The sequence below is a fragment of the Silurus aristotelis genome (genome assembly GCF_946808225.1).
Source record: "Silurus aristotelis genome assembly, chromosome: 25".
NCBI classification, from domain to species: domain Eukaryota; kingdom Metazoa; phylum Chordata; class Actinopteri; order Siluriformes; family Siluridae; genus Silurus; species Silurus aristotelis.
The window spans coordinates 8461199-8480188 of NC_139598.1; the positions used below are offsets into that span (position 1 = coordinate 8461199).

General features: G+C 35.8%; 1 protein-coding gene across 2 annotated transcripts in view; it reads left to right on the forward strand.

Annotated features, from left to right (window-relative positions):
• pou6f2 (POU class 6 homeobox 2) overlaps positions 1 to 18990 on the forward strand; it is an 84783-nt gene that overhangs the window by 787 nt on the left and 65006 nt on the right. The gene's annotated exons all lie outside the window — the stretch shown is intronic.

Genomic DNA, 18990 nt, shown 5'->3' on the forward strand with positions numbered 1-18990 from the left:
TATACTTGACTTGTGTGTATTGTGTTTCCTAAAGTTCGGTGTATCATTTTGCCCCCCCTTCATTGTGCGTGTCTATGTTTGTCTGTGTGTGTTTCACTTTTCCCCTCAACTCTCTTGCACTTTTTCCTCATACAGTATGTGGAAACGTTCTAGAGAATTATGCAGGCATATCATCAGCTCCTTTACCAGCTTGTGTGAATTGTACCTTGCGTCACTTATTATTTGCTTGACATGAAAGACAAGTAAGGTGAATAAAAAAAAAAAAAAAAAAAATCTAAATCTAAATGCATGAGCAGATTAGTTAAGTGAAAGATTTACAAGGAATAAATCTGTTCATCAGATTGTTGGCCAGCACACTCTCATTATTTGAATAGCACACTCGGTTTCACTTCTTTCATCAACGTTGCTAAGTAAAGTGCCGTTTGTTAAAAGATGTCGATGAATCTATCACAGCTAACAGCATTTCAGAATGTGGTAAATTCTCTTTCATTAGACTGAGGCAGGAATTCATGGCATTACATCAGACATTGAAAGAGAAGTATAAAGAGCATGGGTTGGTGTTTGGAGATAAATTATACATCAGACATCAGCAACCCCCCTTATGAATGCCAACCAACATAACACGAGTTTGTCTGTTTGTGTGTGTGTGTGTGTGTGTGTGTGTGTGTGTGTTAGAGAAGAAAGAACATTTGGATACCCTGCATAAACAGTACATATGATATATCAGTGAATTATTTTCTCTTTGTCTTTTGGGTTTGAACTGGGACTGTGATGTGTCTTGACATTAAGGAGATAGAGTGTTAGCATTGCAGGCCTCTGCTGATTTGGGAGGATTGGTTGGGTTTTGTGTGTGTGTGTGTGTGTGTGTGTGTGTGTGTGTGTGTGTGTGTGTGTGTGTGTGTGTGTGTGTGTGTGTGTGTGTTGGGGGATCTCTCTTAGATCCCCATTTGGTCCTCACTGTCAGCGCCCTGATTGGTCTGGAGGATTCCGTTGTCAGGTCTGATGAATTTTTAAGGATATCCCAAGGCAAGATTCACTAAGAAATAGAGAGAGATAAAGAAAGAAAGAGAGAAAGTAAGAAAAAGAGAGAGAGAGAGAGAGAGAGAGAGAGAGAGAGAGAGAGAGAGAGAGAGAGAGAGAGAGAGAGAGAGAGAAAGAGAGAGGTAACTACATCATAAAGCCAGAGTTACAATTGTCTTTAATAAGCATCAAAACCTGCTTTTGTTGGCTGCCTCTTTTTGTCATTTTTCACCTTCATGTTTTCAACTCATCATCTGTCTGTCTTATAGTAGTTTGAGCTGTCATGACTGCAAGGGATCTCACACACACACACACACACACACACACACACAACAGCCCTAATTTATATATATATATATATATATATATATATATATATATATATATATATATATATATATATATATATATATATATATATATATATATATAAATTAGGGCTGTCAATCGATTACAATATTTCATCATTTATTCGCTTGATTATCATGAGTTAACTCGTGATTAATTGCAACTTAATCGAGCATTTTTATCTGTTCTAAATGTACCTCAAATTAATACTATAACCGTACTAAACATAGAGCAAAAAGTGAAAGTACTCTTGTAAATGTCTAATAGTAATTATGCCATTTTAAAGTACTTAAATCATCATGACACCAACGTAACTTTTGATTTGAGACTATATATATATATATATATATATATATATATATATATATATATATATATATATATATAAATATTTTAATATTTAATCAAAGTAAAGATGAGGACTATTAAATAATCATGATCCTGCACTATTTCTATGTTCCTATTTAAATGTAAGCAAATGTATGATACTGACCATGTTTCCTGCTCTTTGTACAAAAGGATGTTGTTTCCTTATGTCTACTCTCTTTTACTAAAACATGTGTTCAGGCAATGCTCAGATTTGACAAAAAAAAGATTTTGCACAAAGTTCTGGGGTCCATGTAAGCTCAAGTGCACACTGCCATTAAAGCAAAAAGGGGATGTACCAATACTAAATAAAAAATCTTTTAAATATTTTGTATATTCTACTTTTGATTACATTTTTTCAGTAATAGAATTTGTAAGGAAATTTGTTGCATTCAAAATGAAAAGAGTGCATACTGCAAGCATTTTTTCTAGTGCTTTCAGGCTTTGGGACCTCACTGTACCTGCATTAACATGTGTGAAATTCATTGGAATTGGTAATTAGCGATCAATTTAGGACACCTCTTCTTATATATAGAATATATCATTTATATAGCACATATGGTATAGCATAGTGTACTTTAGAATTGTAATAATGTTTAAATCTGTGCAGATTAGCAATCAACCTGCATGTCTGTTGAAAAGTTGTACAAGATGATGTGACTTGAATCAATGTTTTATAAAGCTTGTCATTCATGGGTCTGTGATTTTTTTTTTTCCAAAGATCTTGTTTGAGAGAAAACTCACAAACCATCATAATGATAATATTTTCAACAATAATACTACTTAGTATTGTTTTCATAGCATTTAAGCCGGTTTAGGTAGAATTAAATAAATGTAATACATAAAAGCTTATAAATGATTTCAAAACAGGTTCATAGGTCCAGTGCTTCTAAAGGGATTCACTCAAGTTATATAAGAGCAGAAAACTCTGAGAAAAGGAAGGAAAAGGCCTGGAAGGAAACTGCCGAGTTGATTGTTTCAATGCTGTCAGGGCTTTTTTCCCTTTCTGTGTGTGTATTTCTCATTCATACGTAACCAAAACTGTGTCAGACTTAGTGTACCCTATTTGTAAATATTATTTTCTCTGTATGTATATTTATATTCATTAACTGATTAGCACTCATTATCCTGGGCATAGTTACAGTGGATCCAGAGCCTACATCAGGAGCACTGGTGCGAAAAATGAGAAGATAGAGATCTAATTCGAGTTCAGATATAGATAAAAGTCTGAACCCAAGAGTATGAATAATGAATCTGAAGCCTCAACAGAAAGTGCCTTTATGTAATTTTTCTTGTTCTCGCCACCCATCTTATTTGTAGCATTTTTAGCACTAAACTTTAATAATAATAATAATAATAATAATAATAATCTTTATGTGTATCATTCATATTAGCAAAAGATAAAAATTGCTTCAGCAATTTATAATAGAACAATATGTTACCTGTAGATTATTTAATCAACTCTACAATACAAAATACTTGCACTTTATGGTTAAATATACGTAAACACCTAGCCATCATATCGATATGGATACATTCCATTCACGTTTCTACAACTCATAGACACTGTTGGAATAACATCCACTTTTCTGGGAAGGCTTTCCACAAGACTTTTTAACTGTGACTGTCAGGATTTGCGTTCATTCACCCAAAAGAGCATAAGTAAGGTCAGGCAATAATTGTTAGGAAGAGAGACCTAGCGCACTGGCAAAGTTCTCCTTTATCACAAAACGGTTATGTGAGGTTTAGCTCAAGTTCTTCTACACCATACTGGTCAAACCCTGTCTTTACAAACCTTACTTTGTTGGATATGGGTATATAGTCATGCTTGAAAAGGTTTGAGTAACTCAGTTGCAGTAAAAGGATATTTTAATACTGCAAAATACAAAGACATTCTGTCTATAGTGACACTTACTTGAGGTTTTCTGTCATCCATTATTTTCATAGAAGACTTACGTATACCTGTAATAGCAAGGTGTCTATCCAAGTTCTCTTAGCAAAAATTAACAAAATATTTTTTTATGTGGAGCAGCAACTGATGATGATCTAAGAAAGTTTTCGATTTAGTCTTATAGTAAAACCATGACTATTCAAATATAGACAAAATAGAAGAATTGCCAGGATTGAAGTGAACAATACTGCAAAAGAAATTAAAATATGTGCATAGCAGGGCGGCAAGACGATTCAGCAGGCAGCACAGCTGCCTCACAGTTCCTAAAAAACATGCTGGCAGGTGGATAAAAATTGCCCTGAGGTGTAAATAAGTGTGTGATTGTGTGTGTGGCAGGTGTTTGCGGTACACTGGATAATGCGCTGACATTTAACCTTTTAGCCTGATGCTGAAAAAAATACATCTAAATTTAAACTTACAATTTTATCTTTTTTTTTTTTACATTTTTCATGATAGAAAAAAAAAATAATAAAAATCATAATGCTTGTTCTTACAGGTGTGACATAGTCGAAGATTTTCAAGTCATTTTTTTGTGTGTTTGTCTCAAGGTTTCTTTCTCATTTCTCCTCAAGCATCTCAGGGAGTTTTTTCTTGGCATGTTAAGTCTGTATCACTTCAAAAGCACAATCATAATGATAATGTAATGATTATATTTCAGGTGATGCTGTAGCAAGCTGAGACAAGACAAACTATGTTCTATATAAGCTCAATTATTTTATATGACAATACACCACAATGACTTTTCCATGCTGTATCTGTTTTAACCCTGACCAGAATAAAGTATTTACTGAAGTTGGATGAATATACTTATATATATATATATATATATATATATATATATATATATATATATATATATATATATATATATATATATATATATATATGCTACATGGCTACTCACAATAAACAGCAGAAGACTATCCTGCACTTTGTATGCTGAAGCTGAATCCCAAAACTATAACCAAATTAGAATGTGTTCACCAGAGTGTGGCTGTTTTTTTTCTCAACAATTTTCTTTGTGAAAACTGATGTCACACACAGTAAGTTCTTAGAAAGACACCTACATTGTTCACTTTTCTTTTCATAAGGTATGTTTGACTCAGCAGAACAGGGAGAGAAAATGATAAATTCTAGCTGAGTTGTTCTAATAAACGTTTTGCTTGCAAGTTGAGTTTGTAAAGAAAAAGAAGGAATACTTCAGAAATCTTTAAAATAACATTTGATTAGCAACAAACAAGTTTTACTGTGGTAGTTTTATATATATTTATATACTATATATATATATATATATATATATATATATATATATATATATATATATATATATATATATATATATATATATATATATATATATATATATATATACAGTGAGGAAAATAAGTATTTGAACACCCTGCTATTTTGCAAGTTCTCCCACTTAGAAATCATGGAGGGGTCTGAAATTGTCATCGTAGGTGCATGTCCACTGTGAGAGACATAATCTAAAAAAAAAAATCCAGAAATCACAATATATGATTTTGAAACTATTTATTTGTATGATACAGCTGCAAATAAGTATTTGAACACCTGAGAAAGTCAATGTTAATATTTGGTACAGTAGCCTTTGTTTGCAATTACAGAGGTCAAACGTTTCCTGTAGTTTTTCACCAGGTTTGCACACACTGCAGGAGGGATTTTGGCCCACTCCTCCACACAGATCTTCTGTAGATCAGTCAGGTTTCTGGACTGTCGCTGAGAAACACGGAGTTTGAGCTCCCTCCAAAGATTCTCTATTGGGTTTAGGTCTGGAGACTGGCTAGGCCACACCAGAACCTTGATATGCTTCTTACAGAGCCACTCCTTGGTTATCCTGGCTGTGTGCTTCGGGTCATTGTCATGTTGGAAGACCCAGCCTCGACCCATCTTCAATGCTCTGACTGAGGGAAGGAGGTTGTTCCCCAAAATCTCGCAATACATGGCCCCGGTCATCCTCTCCTTAATACAGTGCAGTCGCCCTGTCCCATGTGCAGAAAAACACCCCCAAAGCATGATGCTACCACCCCCATGCTTCACAGTAGGGATGGTGTTCTTGGGATGGTACTCAGCATTCTTCTTCCTCCAAACACGTTTAGTGGAATTATGACCCAAAAGTTCTATTTTGGTCTCATCTGACCACATGACTTTCTCCCATGACTCCTCTGGATCATCCAAATGGTCATTGGCAAACTTAAGACGTGCCTGGAAATGTGCTGGTTTAAGCAGGGGAACCTTCTGATTTAAAACCATGACGTCTTAGTGTATTACCAACAGTAACCTTGGAAATGGTGGTCCCAGCTCTTTTCAGGTCATTGACCAGCTCCTCCTGTATAGTTCTGGGCTGATTTCTCACCTTCCTTAGGATCATTGAGACCCCACGAGGTGAGATCTTGCATGGAGCCACAGTCCGAGGGAGCTTGACAGTCATGTTAAGCTTCTTCCATTTTCTAATGATTGCTCCAACAGTGGACCTTTTTTCACCAAGCTGCTTGGCAATTTCCCCGTAGCCCTTTCCAGCCTTGTGGAGGTGTACAATTTTGTTTCTAGTGTCTTTGGACAGCTCTTTGGTCTTGGCCATGTTAGTAGTTGGATTCTTACTGATTGTATGGGGTAGACAGGTGTCTTTATGCAGCTAACAACCTCAAACAGGTGCATCTAATTTAGGATAATAAATGTAGTGGAGGTGGACATTTTAAAGGCGGACTAACAGGTCTTTGAGGGTCAGAATTCTAGCTGATAGACAGGTGTTCAAATACTTATTTGCAGCTGTATCATACAAATAAATAGTTTCAAAATCATATATTGTGATTTCTGGATTTTTTTTTTTAGATTATGTCTCTTACAGTGGACATGCACCTACGATGACAATTTCAGACCCCTCCATGATTTCTAAGTGGGAGAACTTGCAAAATAGCAGGGTGTTCAAATACTTATTTTCCTCACTGTATATATATATATATATAGTATTTATATTATGCTATACTATTACTATAGTTATATAGTAATAGTTAATAATAGAGATCTTAGTCAAAAAGCTTTTAAACACACTAGTTTACGTAGAAGAAAGTGATTGTGACAGGTTTGGATGGTGATACTCCTGTGTAAAGTCTTTGTGTTAATTATCAGTAGCAGGCAAGCCGCAGTAAAGCCGCTGACTCCAGAAAAGCAAAATCGCCCTCGCCCTCATTTCAGAATGGCTCATACACTCTACTTTTGAAAAGCTAATTTCTTCTGCTTTGCACTAAAGCTGCCACATACACCTTGCGCTGTTTATTGTCAACCAAAAGCGGTTATTTAAGGCCAAACTAGTGTGTGTGCTTGTGTGTGAGGGTACAGTGTGGCATCTACTCTTTTTTTCCTTGTGAGATCTTGCTTCTCCTGTCCTCCTGAGACAAGATAATAAGGCACTCCAAAGCACAATCCAGCATTATATTCAGCGACCAAAGCCTCATCTCTTGTCACTATGCATTTTATTGGGGGCCCGCCATGTGATGCTTCTATCATCAGCCTGTCAGAACGAGAGGGCCGGAAAGACAAGACCACTCATTTTGTACACTTAACGTCCAAGCCAAATGGCCAGCACTTATACTGAATCTGCCGAATTGGAGGACACATTTCAGCCCAGGGGTCACCTTCAGGAGAAAGAGAGAGTGAGTGGGAAAAAAAAGGGGTGAATAGATTAAAAAAGTGTGTATTGATTTGTGTAATTAAGGGGCCTTTGAGAGGAAAATGTATCTGTTATGGACAGATGGATATGGTTTATGCTTCACTGTTCTTATGTGAATGGTAATATCAAAATTGTGCATTTCAGATGTTTACCAGGGACAGGACTGTAGCCATGTGATGTCTAGTGGAAAAAACGTATTTTGACATTGTGGTTCTTTTTTAAAACCATTCTAATGTATCTCTACTCTACTTATTATCCAAAAAGTGTCCTGGAGACATACATTTGTTTGTTTTAATGGGTCGCCACAAGCAAAATTAGTACTTCCTCCTTATCCTGGATTGCTCTATACACATATGTATGTAAACACACACACACACACACACACACACACACACACACACACACACACACACACACACACACACACACACACACACACACACACACATATGCATTATGTTCTTAAAACCCCTCCCTTGCAGGCCTCAGAACAAAACATGCACATTATGTTTGTGTAATCAGCTTATCTGTGAATAGGGAGGAGGAGAGATTGGTCCTAATGCAACGAGAGCCTTCATATGCTTTGCTGGGCCTAAGTAATAAAGTCTCACACACACACACACACACACACACACACACACACACACACACACACACACACACACACACACACACACACACACACACAGTCTTTTCAATAAGACCAGCCTGTGTAAATAGAGCCCAGTGGCCCCAAGTGCCTCTCCTAAGGAGTTAGATCTCATTATAGACATGGCCTTTAGTCATCTGCTTATAGCCGACACCCGGGCCCATCTAACTAATGTGTCCCTACCAAGCATGTGTAATCTGCTCGCTAATGCGTCTGTAGTGCCCATAGCGACAGGTAAGATGCTGTTTAAGCACAGGGTTGAGGGAGGGATGGCCATCTAGGCCACTTTTGTTTTTGAAGCAGGCTTCCAGCAGTTTAAATAAGAGCAGGAGGGTTTCAAGTTTTTATAATGGCTTGGGTTGTGTGCAGAAAAACGAGTATGAAAGGCCGGTATATAAAGCATTATTCAAGTATATTGTAGTTATGATCTTGCTGGAAATGCGTTTGTATTGGTTAAAGTGTAAAATTGATAGAGTTTAATGAAAAGGTATGCATATACTATATAATAGGTTTTATTTTTTACAATGATAAATAATAAAGAAAAATGTGCATACATATTTAAGTGCATATAAATTATAACTTAAAAGACAGAAAAATTGAAAATATATTGTTTATAGATATCAGGTGGTCTCAAGCAAATTTAAAACGTTTTTATTTTTTATTTTTACTAACATTAGTTTTGCATATAAAATACATTGTGTTTATTGATTCATTTTAGCTTTTTTTCAATTGTGAACCTGAAGGTTGTTTAAATCATCTATAAGAACTCTAGAGCCTATTCTGAAACCATCCTGGGATATGAATCTATTGCAGGGCTCTATGCACATGCATACTCACCAGTTTAGCACAGCCACTACACTTATTGTGTTTTTGGGAGGAAACCAGAAAACACAGTTGAAATTTATAAGTAGAAAACAGTGACTTTTTCCTAAAAGAACATGCTAAGAAATTCCACGTAGACAATAAGCTGAGGATTAAACCTGAGATGCTTGAGTTGTGATACAGCTGTTTATTATGCCACTCTGCACATTTTCTGGCGCAATGGGTTTAATATATCTTCTGTATGCTATTTTGCATGCCTTGCATTTAGCAAAGTGGGCTTTAATGCTGATACTATCTGTACCCCCCTGACATTTTAAAAGAAAACAGAAATCTTTATATGCTATATTAAAATTTCAAATCCAAAAGTGCCAAAGAACCACATTTGGTTTCTTGAGCATGGATTTTAAGAATACTGCTATAACGCTATATCAATTGACGCATTCCTCTTTACTTGTAAGTTGTTTGAATAAAAGGTGTCTGTGAAATAAATAAAAAAAATAAATAAAGAAAAATTTTTACATCATAAAATGGCAGTATAAATTACATGCTCTCCTTCGCACTGAATTAACCTTTAAGGGACACACGAGAAACCTATCGGCTGAAAATCACAAACAACTTGTTTTTGTATTCATACAAAATGCAATAAAAGCTGTCATCACTTTGGAGTATCACTCTCAGCTCATCAAATTCCCACTCCTCTATCGGTAGTCCATTGTAATTGAAGCAGTCACCTAATCATATAGATCGAGTGTGTGGTTGAAATGACAATCTCGAGGTTTTCTGATGTAGCATGGCGGAGGGCTCGGAGTTTGGACGTTAACAAGAGCTTGGATGGTCTTCCTGAAGCCTTTATTATTTATGACAGTTTCTCTTTGAGCACTGACCAGTACTAATGCATAACCTTCTGTCCTTCTGCCTTATTCGCTTCCTTTGAAACCACAGACTGAGGAGATGAGAGGCAGGAGAGGGTGTCTGTGTTCATATATAGAAGAGGTAGATGTCTATGCGTGTGTTTGTGTGTAAGAGAAAAAGAAAACCAGAGACACTAGTTATCAGGAATTTTTTTTCCTATCACCCCTGCCCCATGCACATACACCAACCTCATGCTTAAGGACATGGAATGAAAAATTGTGGGTGCCTCTGTTCTTGCAGAATGGAGTTTCCGTGGCTTCAAAGCCCCACTCTTTCTGCATTTTTTTCCTTCATTTTTTTTTTTTTTTACCCTTCTCTACGTGTTGAGACAGGGCACTAGATGACCTTGCGTGGGAGATTTTGAGAGAGAGAGAGAATTCGCAGCAGGTCGTCGGCAGTGCCCTCCGTCTGCCTGTGTTTATGATGATTTGTATTGATCCTCCATGAAAGAGCTCACTGGGAAGGTGGGGTGGAGGACAGAAGCATTGGCTTCACAGGTGAGGAAATAGAGGTGGGATAGAGAACAGAAAAGCGAGGCAATGAGATGATACAAGAGTAAAAGTTTATGATGTAGGACATATTGTTTCTATTTATTGGATCCCGAGTCGTCATGTCTCTATAAAGATTTTGTCACAAGTACTGTTTTTGTTGGGGATAAAAGAAAGTGATATTCAAAATAAAAATAATCTGTACCAACATGCATGTTCATACTAAGCAGAAGAAGCATATTATACAGTAGTATATACATGGAAATTATATAATAAAAGTTACTTTAAGTGAAAGTCCAGAAAACATGTTTTAATTGTTTTGCTGAGAAGAATAGTCATCTGTCCGAGTGACACCTGCATACTAATATAGACAGAGAAATAGCTGCTCTGCTATGTGGGCATATAGACAGAGAAGAACAGTATAAGTCTCACAATTTGCACATATTAGACTAATATCTGTCATAGTGAGATTGCACTAGTAGCTGTAACTAAACCACAATTAAATTCTGAGAAATTATAATGTTATTTTGTTAATTGTATTAATCTTTATCTTAGGCAATCACAATGAGGACCAGAGTTTATAAATGGTAAAAGTGTCTATAAAGCCATGGAAAAACTGAGTCTTAGATCATTTAAAAGGATCTGTAGAGAATTGTGTCTTTCAGCTGAATAAAAAAAGCATTTCTATTTTACACAATTGCTGTAATGTAATGACACACTCCTTCAATGTAAACCTGCAAACTAGAAGGAGCATCAGTACTAATTAGGTAATCAATACAAACAGATTATTTAAATCGTTTATTGCTTCTTGTATGATTTCATATCAGAAAGTCATGAAATTTATGTTAAATTTATCAAGCTTATTGCTAAACAAAACAAAACAAAATGATGAGATTTTTCTTCAATTATGATCTCACTAAGGTGAGGTTCAGTTTAGGTTCAGGTATTTAAAAAAAATTTTTTGGCAAATACAACACTACAGAAAATCATGAATCATTATTATTTTACCTGTTAGAATGAGGTTTTTAATTATATATTAACCACACATACTTACAGTGGGTACGGAAAGTATTCAGACCCCCTTAAATTTTTCACTCTTTGTTATATTGCAGCTATTTGCTAAAATCATTTAGGTTCATTCTTCTTCCTCATGAATGTACACATAGCGCCCCATACTGACAGAAAAACACAGAATTGTTGACATTGTTGCAGATTTATTAAAAAAGAAAAACTGAAATATCACATTGTCCTAAGTATTCAGACCCTTTGCTCAGTATTTAGTAGAAGCCCGCTTTTGATCTAATACAGCCAGGAGTCTTTTTGGGAAAGATGCAACAAGTCTTTCACACCTGGAATTGGGGATCCTCTGCCATTCCTTCTTGCAGGTCCTCTCCAGTTCTGTCAGGTTGGATGGTAAACGTTGGTGGACAGCCATTTTTAGGTCTCTCCAGAGATGCTCAATTGGGTTTAAGTCAGGGCTCTGGCTGGGCCATTCAAGAACAGTCACGGAGTTGTTGTGAAGCCACTCCATCGTTATTTTAGCTGTGTGCTTAGGGTCATTGTCTTGTTGGAAGATAAACCTTCGGCCCAGTCTGAGGTCCAGAGCACTCTGGAGAAGGTTTTTGTCCAGGATATCCCTGTACTTAGCCGCATTCATCTTTCCCTCGATTGCAACCAGTCGTCCTGTCCCTGCAGCTGAAAAACACCCCCACAGCATGATGCTGCCACCACCATGCTTCACTGTTGGGACTGTATTGGACAGGTGATGTGCAGTGCCTGGTTTTCTCCACACATACTGCTTAGAATTAAGGCCAAAAAGTTCTATTTTGGTCTCATCAGACCAGAGAATCTTATTTCTCACCATCTTGGAGTCCTTCAGGTGTTTTTTAGCAAACTCCATGCGGGCTTTCATGTGTCTTACACTGAGGAGAGGCTTCTGTCGGGCCACTCTGCCATAAAGCCCCGACTGGTGGAGGGCTGCAGTGATGGTTGACTTTCTACAACTTTCTCCCATCTCCTCACTGCATCTCTGGAGCTCAGCCACAGTGATCTTTGGGTTCTTCTTTACCTCTCTCACCAAGGCTCTTCTCCCCCGATAGCTCAGTTTGGCCGGACGGCCAGCTCTAGGAAGGGTTCTGGTTGCCCAAACGTCTTCCATTTGAGGATTATGGAGGCCACTGTGCTCTTAGGAACCTTAAGTGCAGCAGAAATCTTTTTGTAACCTTGGCCAGATCTGTACCTTGCCACAATTCTGTCTCTGAGCTCTTCAGGCAGTTCCTTTGACCTCATGATTCTCATTTGCTCTGACATGCATTGTGATCTGGAAGGTCTTATATAGACAGGTGTGTGGCTTTCCTAATCAAGTCCAATCAGTATAATCAAACACAGCTGGACTCAAATGAAGGTGTAGAACCATCTCAAGGATGATCAGAAGAAATGGAAAGCACCTGAGTTAAATATTTGAGTGTCACAGCAAAGGGTCTGAATACTTAGGACCATGTGATATTTCAGTTTTTCTTTTTTAATAAATCTGCAACAATGTCAACAATTCTGTGTTTTTCTGTCAGTATGGGGAGCTGTGTGTACATTCATGAGAGAGAAGAATAAACTTAAATGATTTTAGCAAATGGCTGCAATATAACAAAGAGTGAAAAATTTAAGGGGGTCTGAATACTTTCCGTACCCACTGTATATACATATATACATTCACAGATTAACAGTCCTGGCACTTGATTGGATAAAGATAATATTTGAATGTAAATTTATGAATTCAAGATTCAAGAGTTTATTGTCATATGTACAGGAAACAGTCTGTTACAGAATACAATTCTTTCTCTGTGAATCCTCAAGCAACCTGACATACATTACAGACATTAAGAATACAAAAAAGACACAAGACTTTAATAACAAATGTACAAAGTTATGATGCGGTTATAGTGCAAATGCATACTGTAAGCTTAAACACAAAAATGTCACCCTTAATTGCAGATTAAACAGTTTTTTTATATTAATTATATTAAAAAAGTTATAGCAATATAAGAATATTTTATTAATACAATAATACAAATATTTAAAGAAGATGGTCCTCCAGCAGATAATAAGTTACCAAACAAGGCATGTTTTCTCTGATGGAGCTAATAAAAGAGATATAAGCAGTGCCCTTCTACAGGACGCAGACAGAATGGTGGTCAGGAGGCAGAATCCTATTTGTCGCAAATATGGTTAAGATAATTTGAGGTGGGGTTAGCATGAGCGAAAAGCACGATAACCCCAGCATTCCTCTGGCTTTTCTCTAAAAGGGTTAGAGAATACATAGACAGGGGATGGACCTTGAAGTCTCTGCTTTCGCAGATGGGCCTAAAAGGATGAGGAGTCATCTGGCCACATATTTGTCTCTTTCAACTCTCAAATTGACATTGCTTGAGGATGATAAGCATCGAGGACGCTTTGTGAACAGATGTGATCATTGTGTGGTGGCTAAATCAACACCACATTCACTTCTTTAGCTGCCTTTTCTTTCTATACATCTGTTATTAAATTCTTTCTCCTTCACCCAGTAAAGGGTGCTGTAAAATGTATAGGTAAGATTGGGCAAACCGAATACTGGTAATTGTACTGAATATTTCTTATAAGAATATATTACACATTTCTGTATGGTCATAAATAAATATAATTGTTTCACAAAATAACCTGAACTATCTATTGTTCCATAATAATATTATTGTGTTTGAGATCATTTGGATTGAAATAGATTTATAATAAATATTATATCAAATCATGTTATCATATTCACTGTCAAATAAACAATTAGCAGCATGACTGTATATAGCATCATTTCAAGTGTGTATTACTGCCTAGAATTTCCTAGAAAGATGAATATATTTATTTATGAATATAATGTAAATTTTGTAAAAGTAAAAAAAGAAAACATTTAAAAAATTGGGTAATGAATTAATATTTGTCAATTAATTAGTGATTTTATGTTCAGTTGATGATTTAATGTTCTATATGTATTAATTACTTTTATTAATCAATAGTCAATTATCAATTTTATTTGATAAATTTTTTTATTAAAGTAAATAAATCTTGTTTAAAGGAACAGGAATGCATTTCAGCCAGTATTTATTCCAGGTTTCAAATTTGTAGATTAAATCTATCTTTTTGCTTTATTATTTTAATAAAAGTAATATTTTTTATATAAGATTTCAATAAAAAAACTAGAAGAAAGGGGAATTTATCATAAAGAATATGACATTTTAAAGAGGCTGAATTAAATCAAATGGTATGACTTTTTCTTATAATTTGCAGCGACATTTTTAAACAAAATTTGATTTATGATAACATAAAAATAATAAAGTGGATTATAAACCCCCCTATTTAATTTTCATGAATTTTATAAATATGATAAAATGCTAACACATCACCTGCCTGCTTCTGGCTGTTAAGACTAAATACTATTGATTGAGAATTTAAATCATATAAGATTAATATAAGCCGAAAAAAATGAATCATATTGAGTTGCTGAGAGTACTTATTTTTTACACTGATCTATAGAGAATTTTTATTCACTTATCCTTCTTTTAAATCTTCCCCTCCATCTATTTCAGCACATCCTCTTTCGTGAACTCTTTTCGTCTCTCTCTATTCCACTATCCTCCGTTTATGTAAGTGCTGTTCCTCTCGACCCATCAGCTACATTAACGAGCTCGAAATCAATGGCCGTGCGATTTAAACACTGTTCTGCTTATTGACTGGATTTACTTTTGTTAAATTCAACCCTGTCAATCATCAGGCTCAGTTCACTGAATCCCTGCAAACCAAACCCCAACATTTTATAAGTGTTGCAATAAAATTACTGTATGTAATGCGTTTCGGAGAGATAATGGACTCTTGGATCTTAATGGTTAATGATTACTCTGAAAAGAAAAAAAAAGCATTGTTGAACAGAAAGATGGCAATAGCTGTGGAGTTGTTTTGTCTAAATCATCTGTAAATCAGTTTCCTGGTCTGAGCAGCTGAATAGCAGAAGGCGCAGTTTATGTCAGATTTGTGTGTAACGTGTTTGCGAATGAGGGAGGAATGAGATGATAAATAGATGATGTGGCACAAAGCAAAGCATCAGCAGGAGAGCTATTTAAGATCTACCCTGAGCTTGCTGCGCTTTGCCCTGTTGATTTTGAATAGATGGATTGAGCACCCCCCCTCCCCCCCAACACATGCTCCTACCAGCCAACTTATGATATAATGGATTTCCACTAAAATAGCCAGTGTTAAAACTAGTTTTTTTTATAGAGGGCAAAATTGATTCAGAAATGCACTCGGGGCCAAAAGCCAACACGGCGTTTTACAAAGCTTTCAATAACGGCCATTTGATTCAGAAATGTTAGACGGAGGTGGCATGCAAAATGGTGATGGCAGCAGTGGTGGGGCTTGGAAGATTGTTTTGTTGCTGTCTATTGCCTGCTGGGGGGTTGTTGAGGAGCGTCAATTAGAGCTAGAGCTTTGTATTCTGTAGAAAAAATGAAGAAAATTAAAATGTGCTGACTTTCAGCCTATTTATCCTCACTCCCTGGTCACCACTTAGATGATCAATGCACTAGAGTGTGTTGTTTCGGTCTGTTTTTAAATTAAAGAGCCTTTTGTCATGGTCTATGTTTAAAATCCACTGATACACAAAGCTGCCATTGTTGTATCTGCATATTATACTGGGCATCAATCCAGTTTCTTCGAGCAATTAGACACCAACACAAATATTGCATCTATCCTCTTTTAAATTTGAAATACTGTTGAATTTTCTTAGAAAGTCCATTTTTATAGTGTTGATTAAAAACAGTTTAACAGCTAATTGTTTTATAGAAGCACTTCTATACTGTGACAGGCTATGAAGACTATGTTCACAGACTACGTTCAACATCTATCTGTTTCAGCTCATAATTGACACAAAACAAACAGAGTTCATTTCAGAGTCTTTCATAATGAGCTTGAACCAGGCTTTTTACTTCCTGTTGTTCCTTCACATTTTACTAATTTGCTAAATCCCGGTGACTATTCAGCACTTATCTATCACATGACCACCGGCCTGGAGGATGAAATCTAAACCATATGAACCCACACACCACATCTGCTACATCATTGGGCAGTTGAACATACTTGGAGCAAAGTACTGTCTTCACTCTTCTGCATAAAATTAGCTCACAGATGGCCATAATTTATTAGTGTTACTGAAATAACATGAGATAATTCCTGGCCACAAATTGCAATGGCTTCATCAGGATTTGAAAAAAGAAAAATCATTATTTTATATATTTGATGCGATTCATTTAGACTGCTATGTCACACAAGACACATTTGATCTGAAAAGATTTTCCACAATTCAAGTATAGTGAAGTTTTACAGGTATAAAAGGTATAAAACATTAAGGAAGTAGCTTTGGCAAGTTTCTAGCTGGAAGACTCTGAAAAGAACTCTGTTAGTTTATACTAAATTTTTCTCTAAAAAAGAAAATTTGTAAAAAAAAAAAAAAACAAAGAAAAAAAAAGATGGAGACCAGTGAATTGGTGTTGTAAAGATTAAATATATAAGAAAAAAAATCCATTTCATTGCACGTTTGTCTTTAAATGTACTTCAGAAACATGTTCAGTCATACAATACATAGTGAATGGATAAATGTGGCTTAGTATAAAAGCAGTAAAAGTACAGTAAGAGTTTCTCATCATCAGTGCTCTACACATAATTGCATTGTCAGTGTTTTGAAGGTAATCCTCTTAGAGGAGAGCTCCCTTTAATAAACAGGTTAAAAGAAGAGTGGGATCTGATAATGGGAAACAACAGTTGCTGAAATCCCCAGACATTTCCTCTGTCAAGTGTTTTAATTTTGTTGCAGGGACGCAAATTCATACTTTACCCCCTGTGGAGAAGCCTAAGTGCGTGTATTAATTATTGATTTTTTTTTTCTGTTCATGCTCTGAAACCACGTTAACTTTACAATTATGCACAAGGGGATCAAATGGTTCCAATTTAATCTAATGAAAGACAGCACTGTTATTTACACTTTATAGATAGGATATATATTATTCACAGCTGGACACGGAACCTAAATGCACCACAGTGTAGACGTGATCTGTGGGCAAAACAGCTTCATAAATTACACAGAGTGATTATGCGACTGACACGCGAAAGCTCAGAATCTATATATTAAAGTGGCTTGATAATGAGGTGTGACTACTACTTGCCTCTTTTATGGTGGTTAATGCAAAAGAATATGCTTTTGATATTAGAAATTTTTTATTGTCTATATGACATATGTTTGGTACGAGGTTTTATACAATTGCAAAAGTCATTGCAGGTGATTATTAGAAAAAAGTTGTCATAATTCATTTATTAGGCTTAAATTATTGAACTGCAATAACTGTTAAGACTTTCTCCTGCTCAGGGTCCTTGTAGATCCATATCCTGTGTGAGGTTGGATGTAGGCACACACATGGACACACACACACACAAACACACACACACACGCACGCACGCACGCACGCACGCACGCACGCACGCACGCACGCACGCACGCACGCACACACACACACACACACACACACACACACACACACACACACACACACACATTCAAACCTAGAGGCAATTATAGTAGTCAATTCACCTACTTGCATGTTTTTGGGAGGTGGGGTGAAGCCTGAAGGAAATTTGAGAATATGATAAAACTTAACGAGAACATTTATATTCAATATGCGAAAATCCAAACAGACAAAAAGCTGATTTATTTTTAACTAAAATGTATTTTATTTCAGATTTTTATATATAATTTTTTTTAGGTACCTAAGTTGGGCTTTTCTCTCATTTCTCCATCCCTAAATATAGTATTCATTATCACTGTGATCTCTTTAATTTTAACTACATCTACTATGTTTTGTGTTTTAGTGTGTATTGTAAACATACTCAAAATCTGTGTACACCTTAAATGTAACGTCATGCAAATTTCAGCAAAACTTGTTGTAAGGAACAATTTTAGAGAGTAAGTGCAGAATACTTCAATAATGGTTGTACAGGTTTTATAAAAAAAAAAATCTAGTGTAAAGCACAAAGTGTGTTGGACATTAATAATCATGCACATTTTTTCTCATTATATTGATTCTTATTTAGAAATGTACATGTATTTGGATAATTGACTTGGTCAGTATTCATTGATTCATAGTGTTAGAGCTCTTTCTCTGTCTTTGTCATTGTCATTTCTAGTTTGCTGGTTAGGAATCAACACATAAATATACATTAATGGTAAAACTGCTTTGCGAAAATGTCTATTGTTATACATACGTACACATACGTGTTACTGCTATACAAATGAAATCGGATTGAATTAAATGAGAGTTTAGAATTTGTGATGAGATTTGTATTGCTAAAATAAATGTAGAATGAATGAATTTATTGTGAGACATCATAATTGATGAAAAATGCCATTTTACCATATAATAATATGTATAATAAAATCTGTCTGAAATAATATGCTACCTGAGCACATTTGGAATGAAATTATTATATGACATATCGTATGCTGCCCTAACAAACGTTATGACACATGTTAAAGCATTGTACATAATGTTAAGACTACTGGACATCAGTTGATATGCCACCGAATGACATCAGGCATGACAGGTGTATGACATTTATTCAGAATTCAAATAAAGTGCTGCTCTTGATGTTGTTAGTGCTTTTTTTCTAAACAGAAGCATGTGCT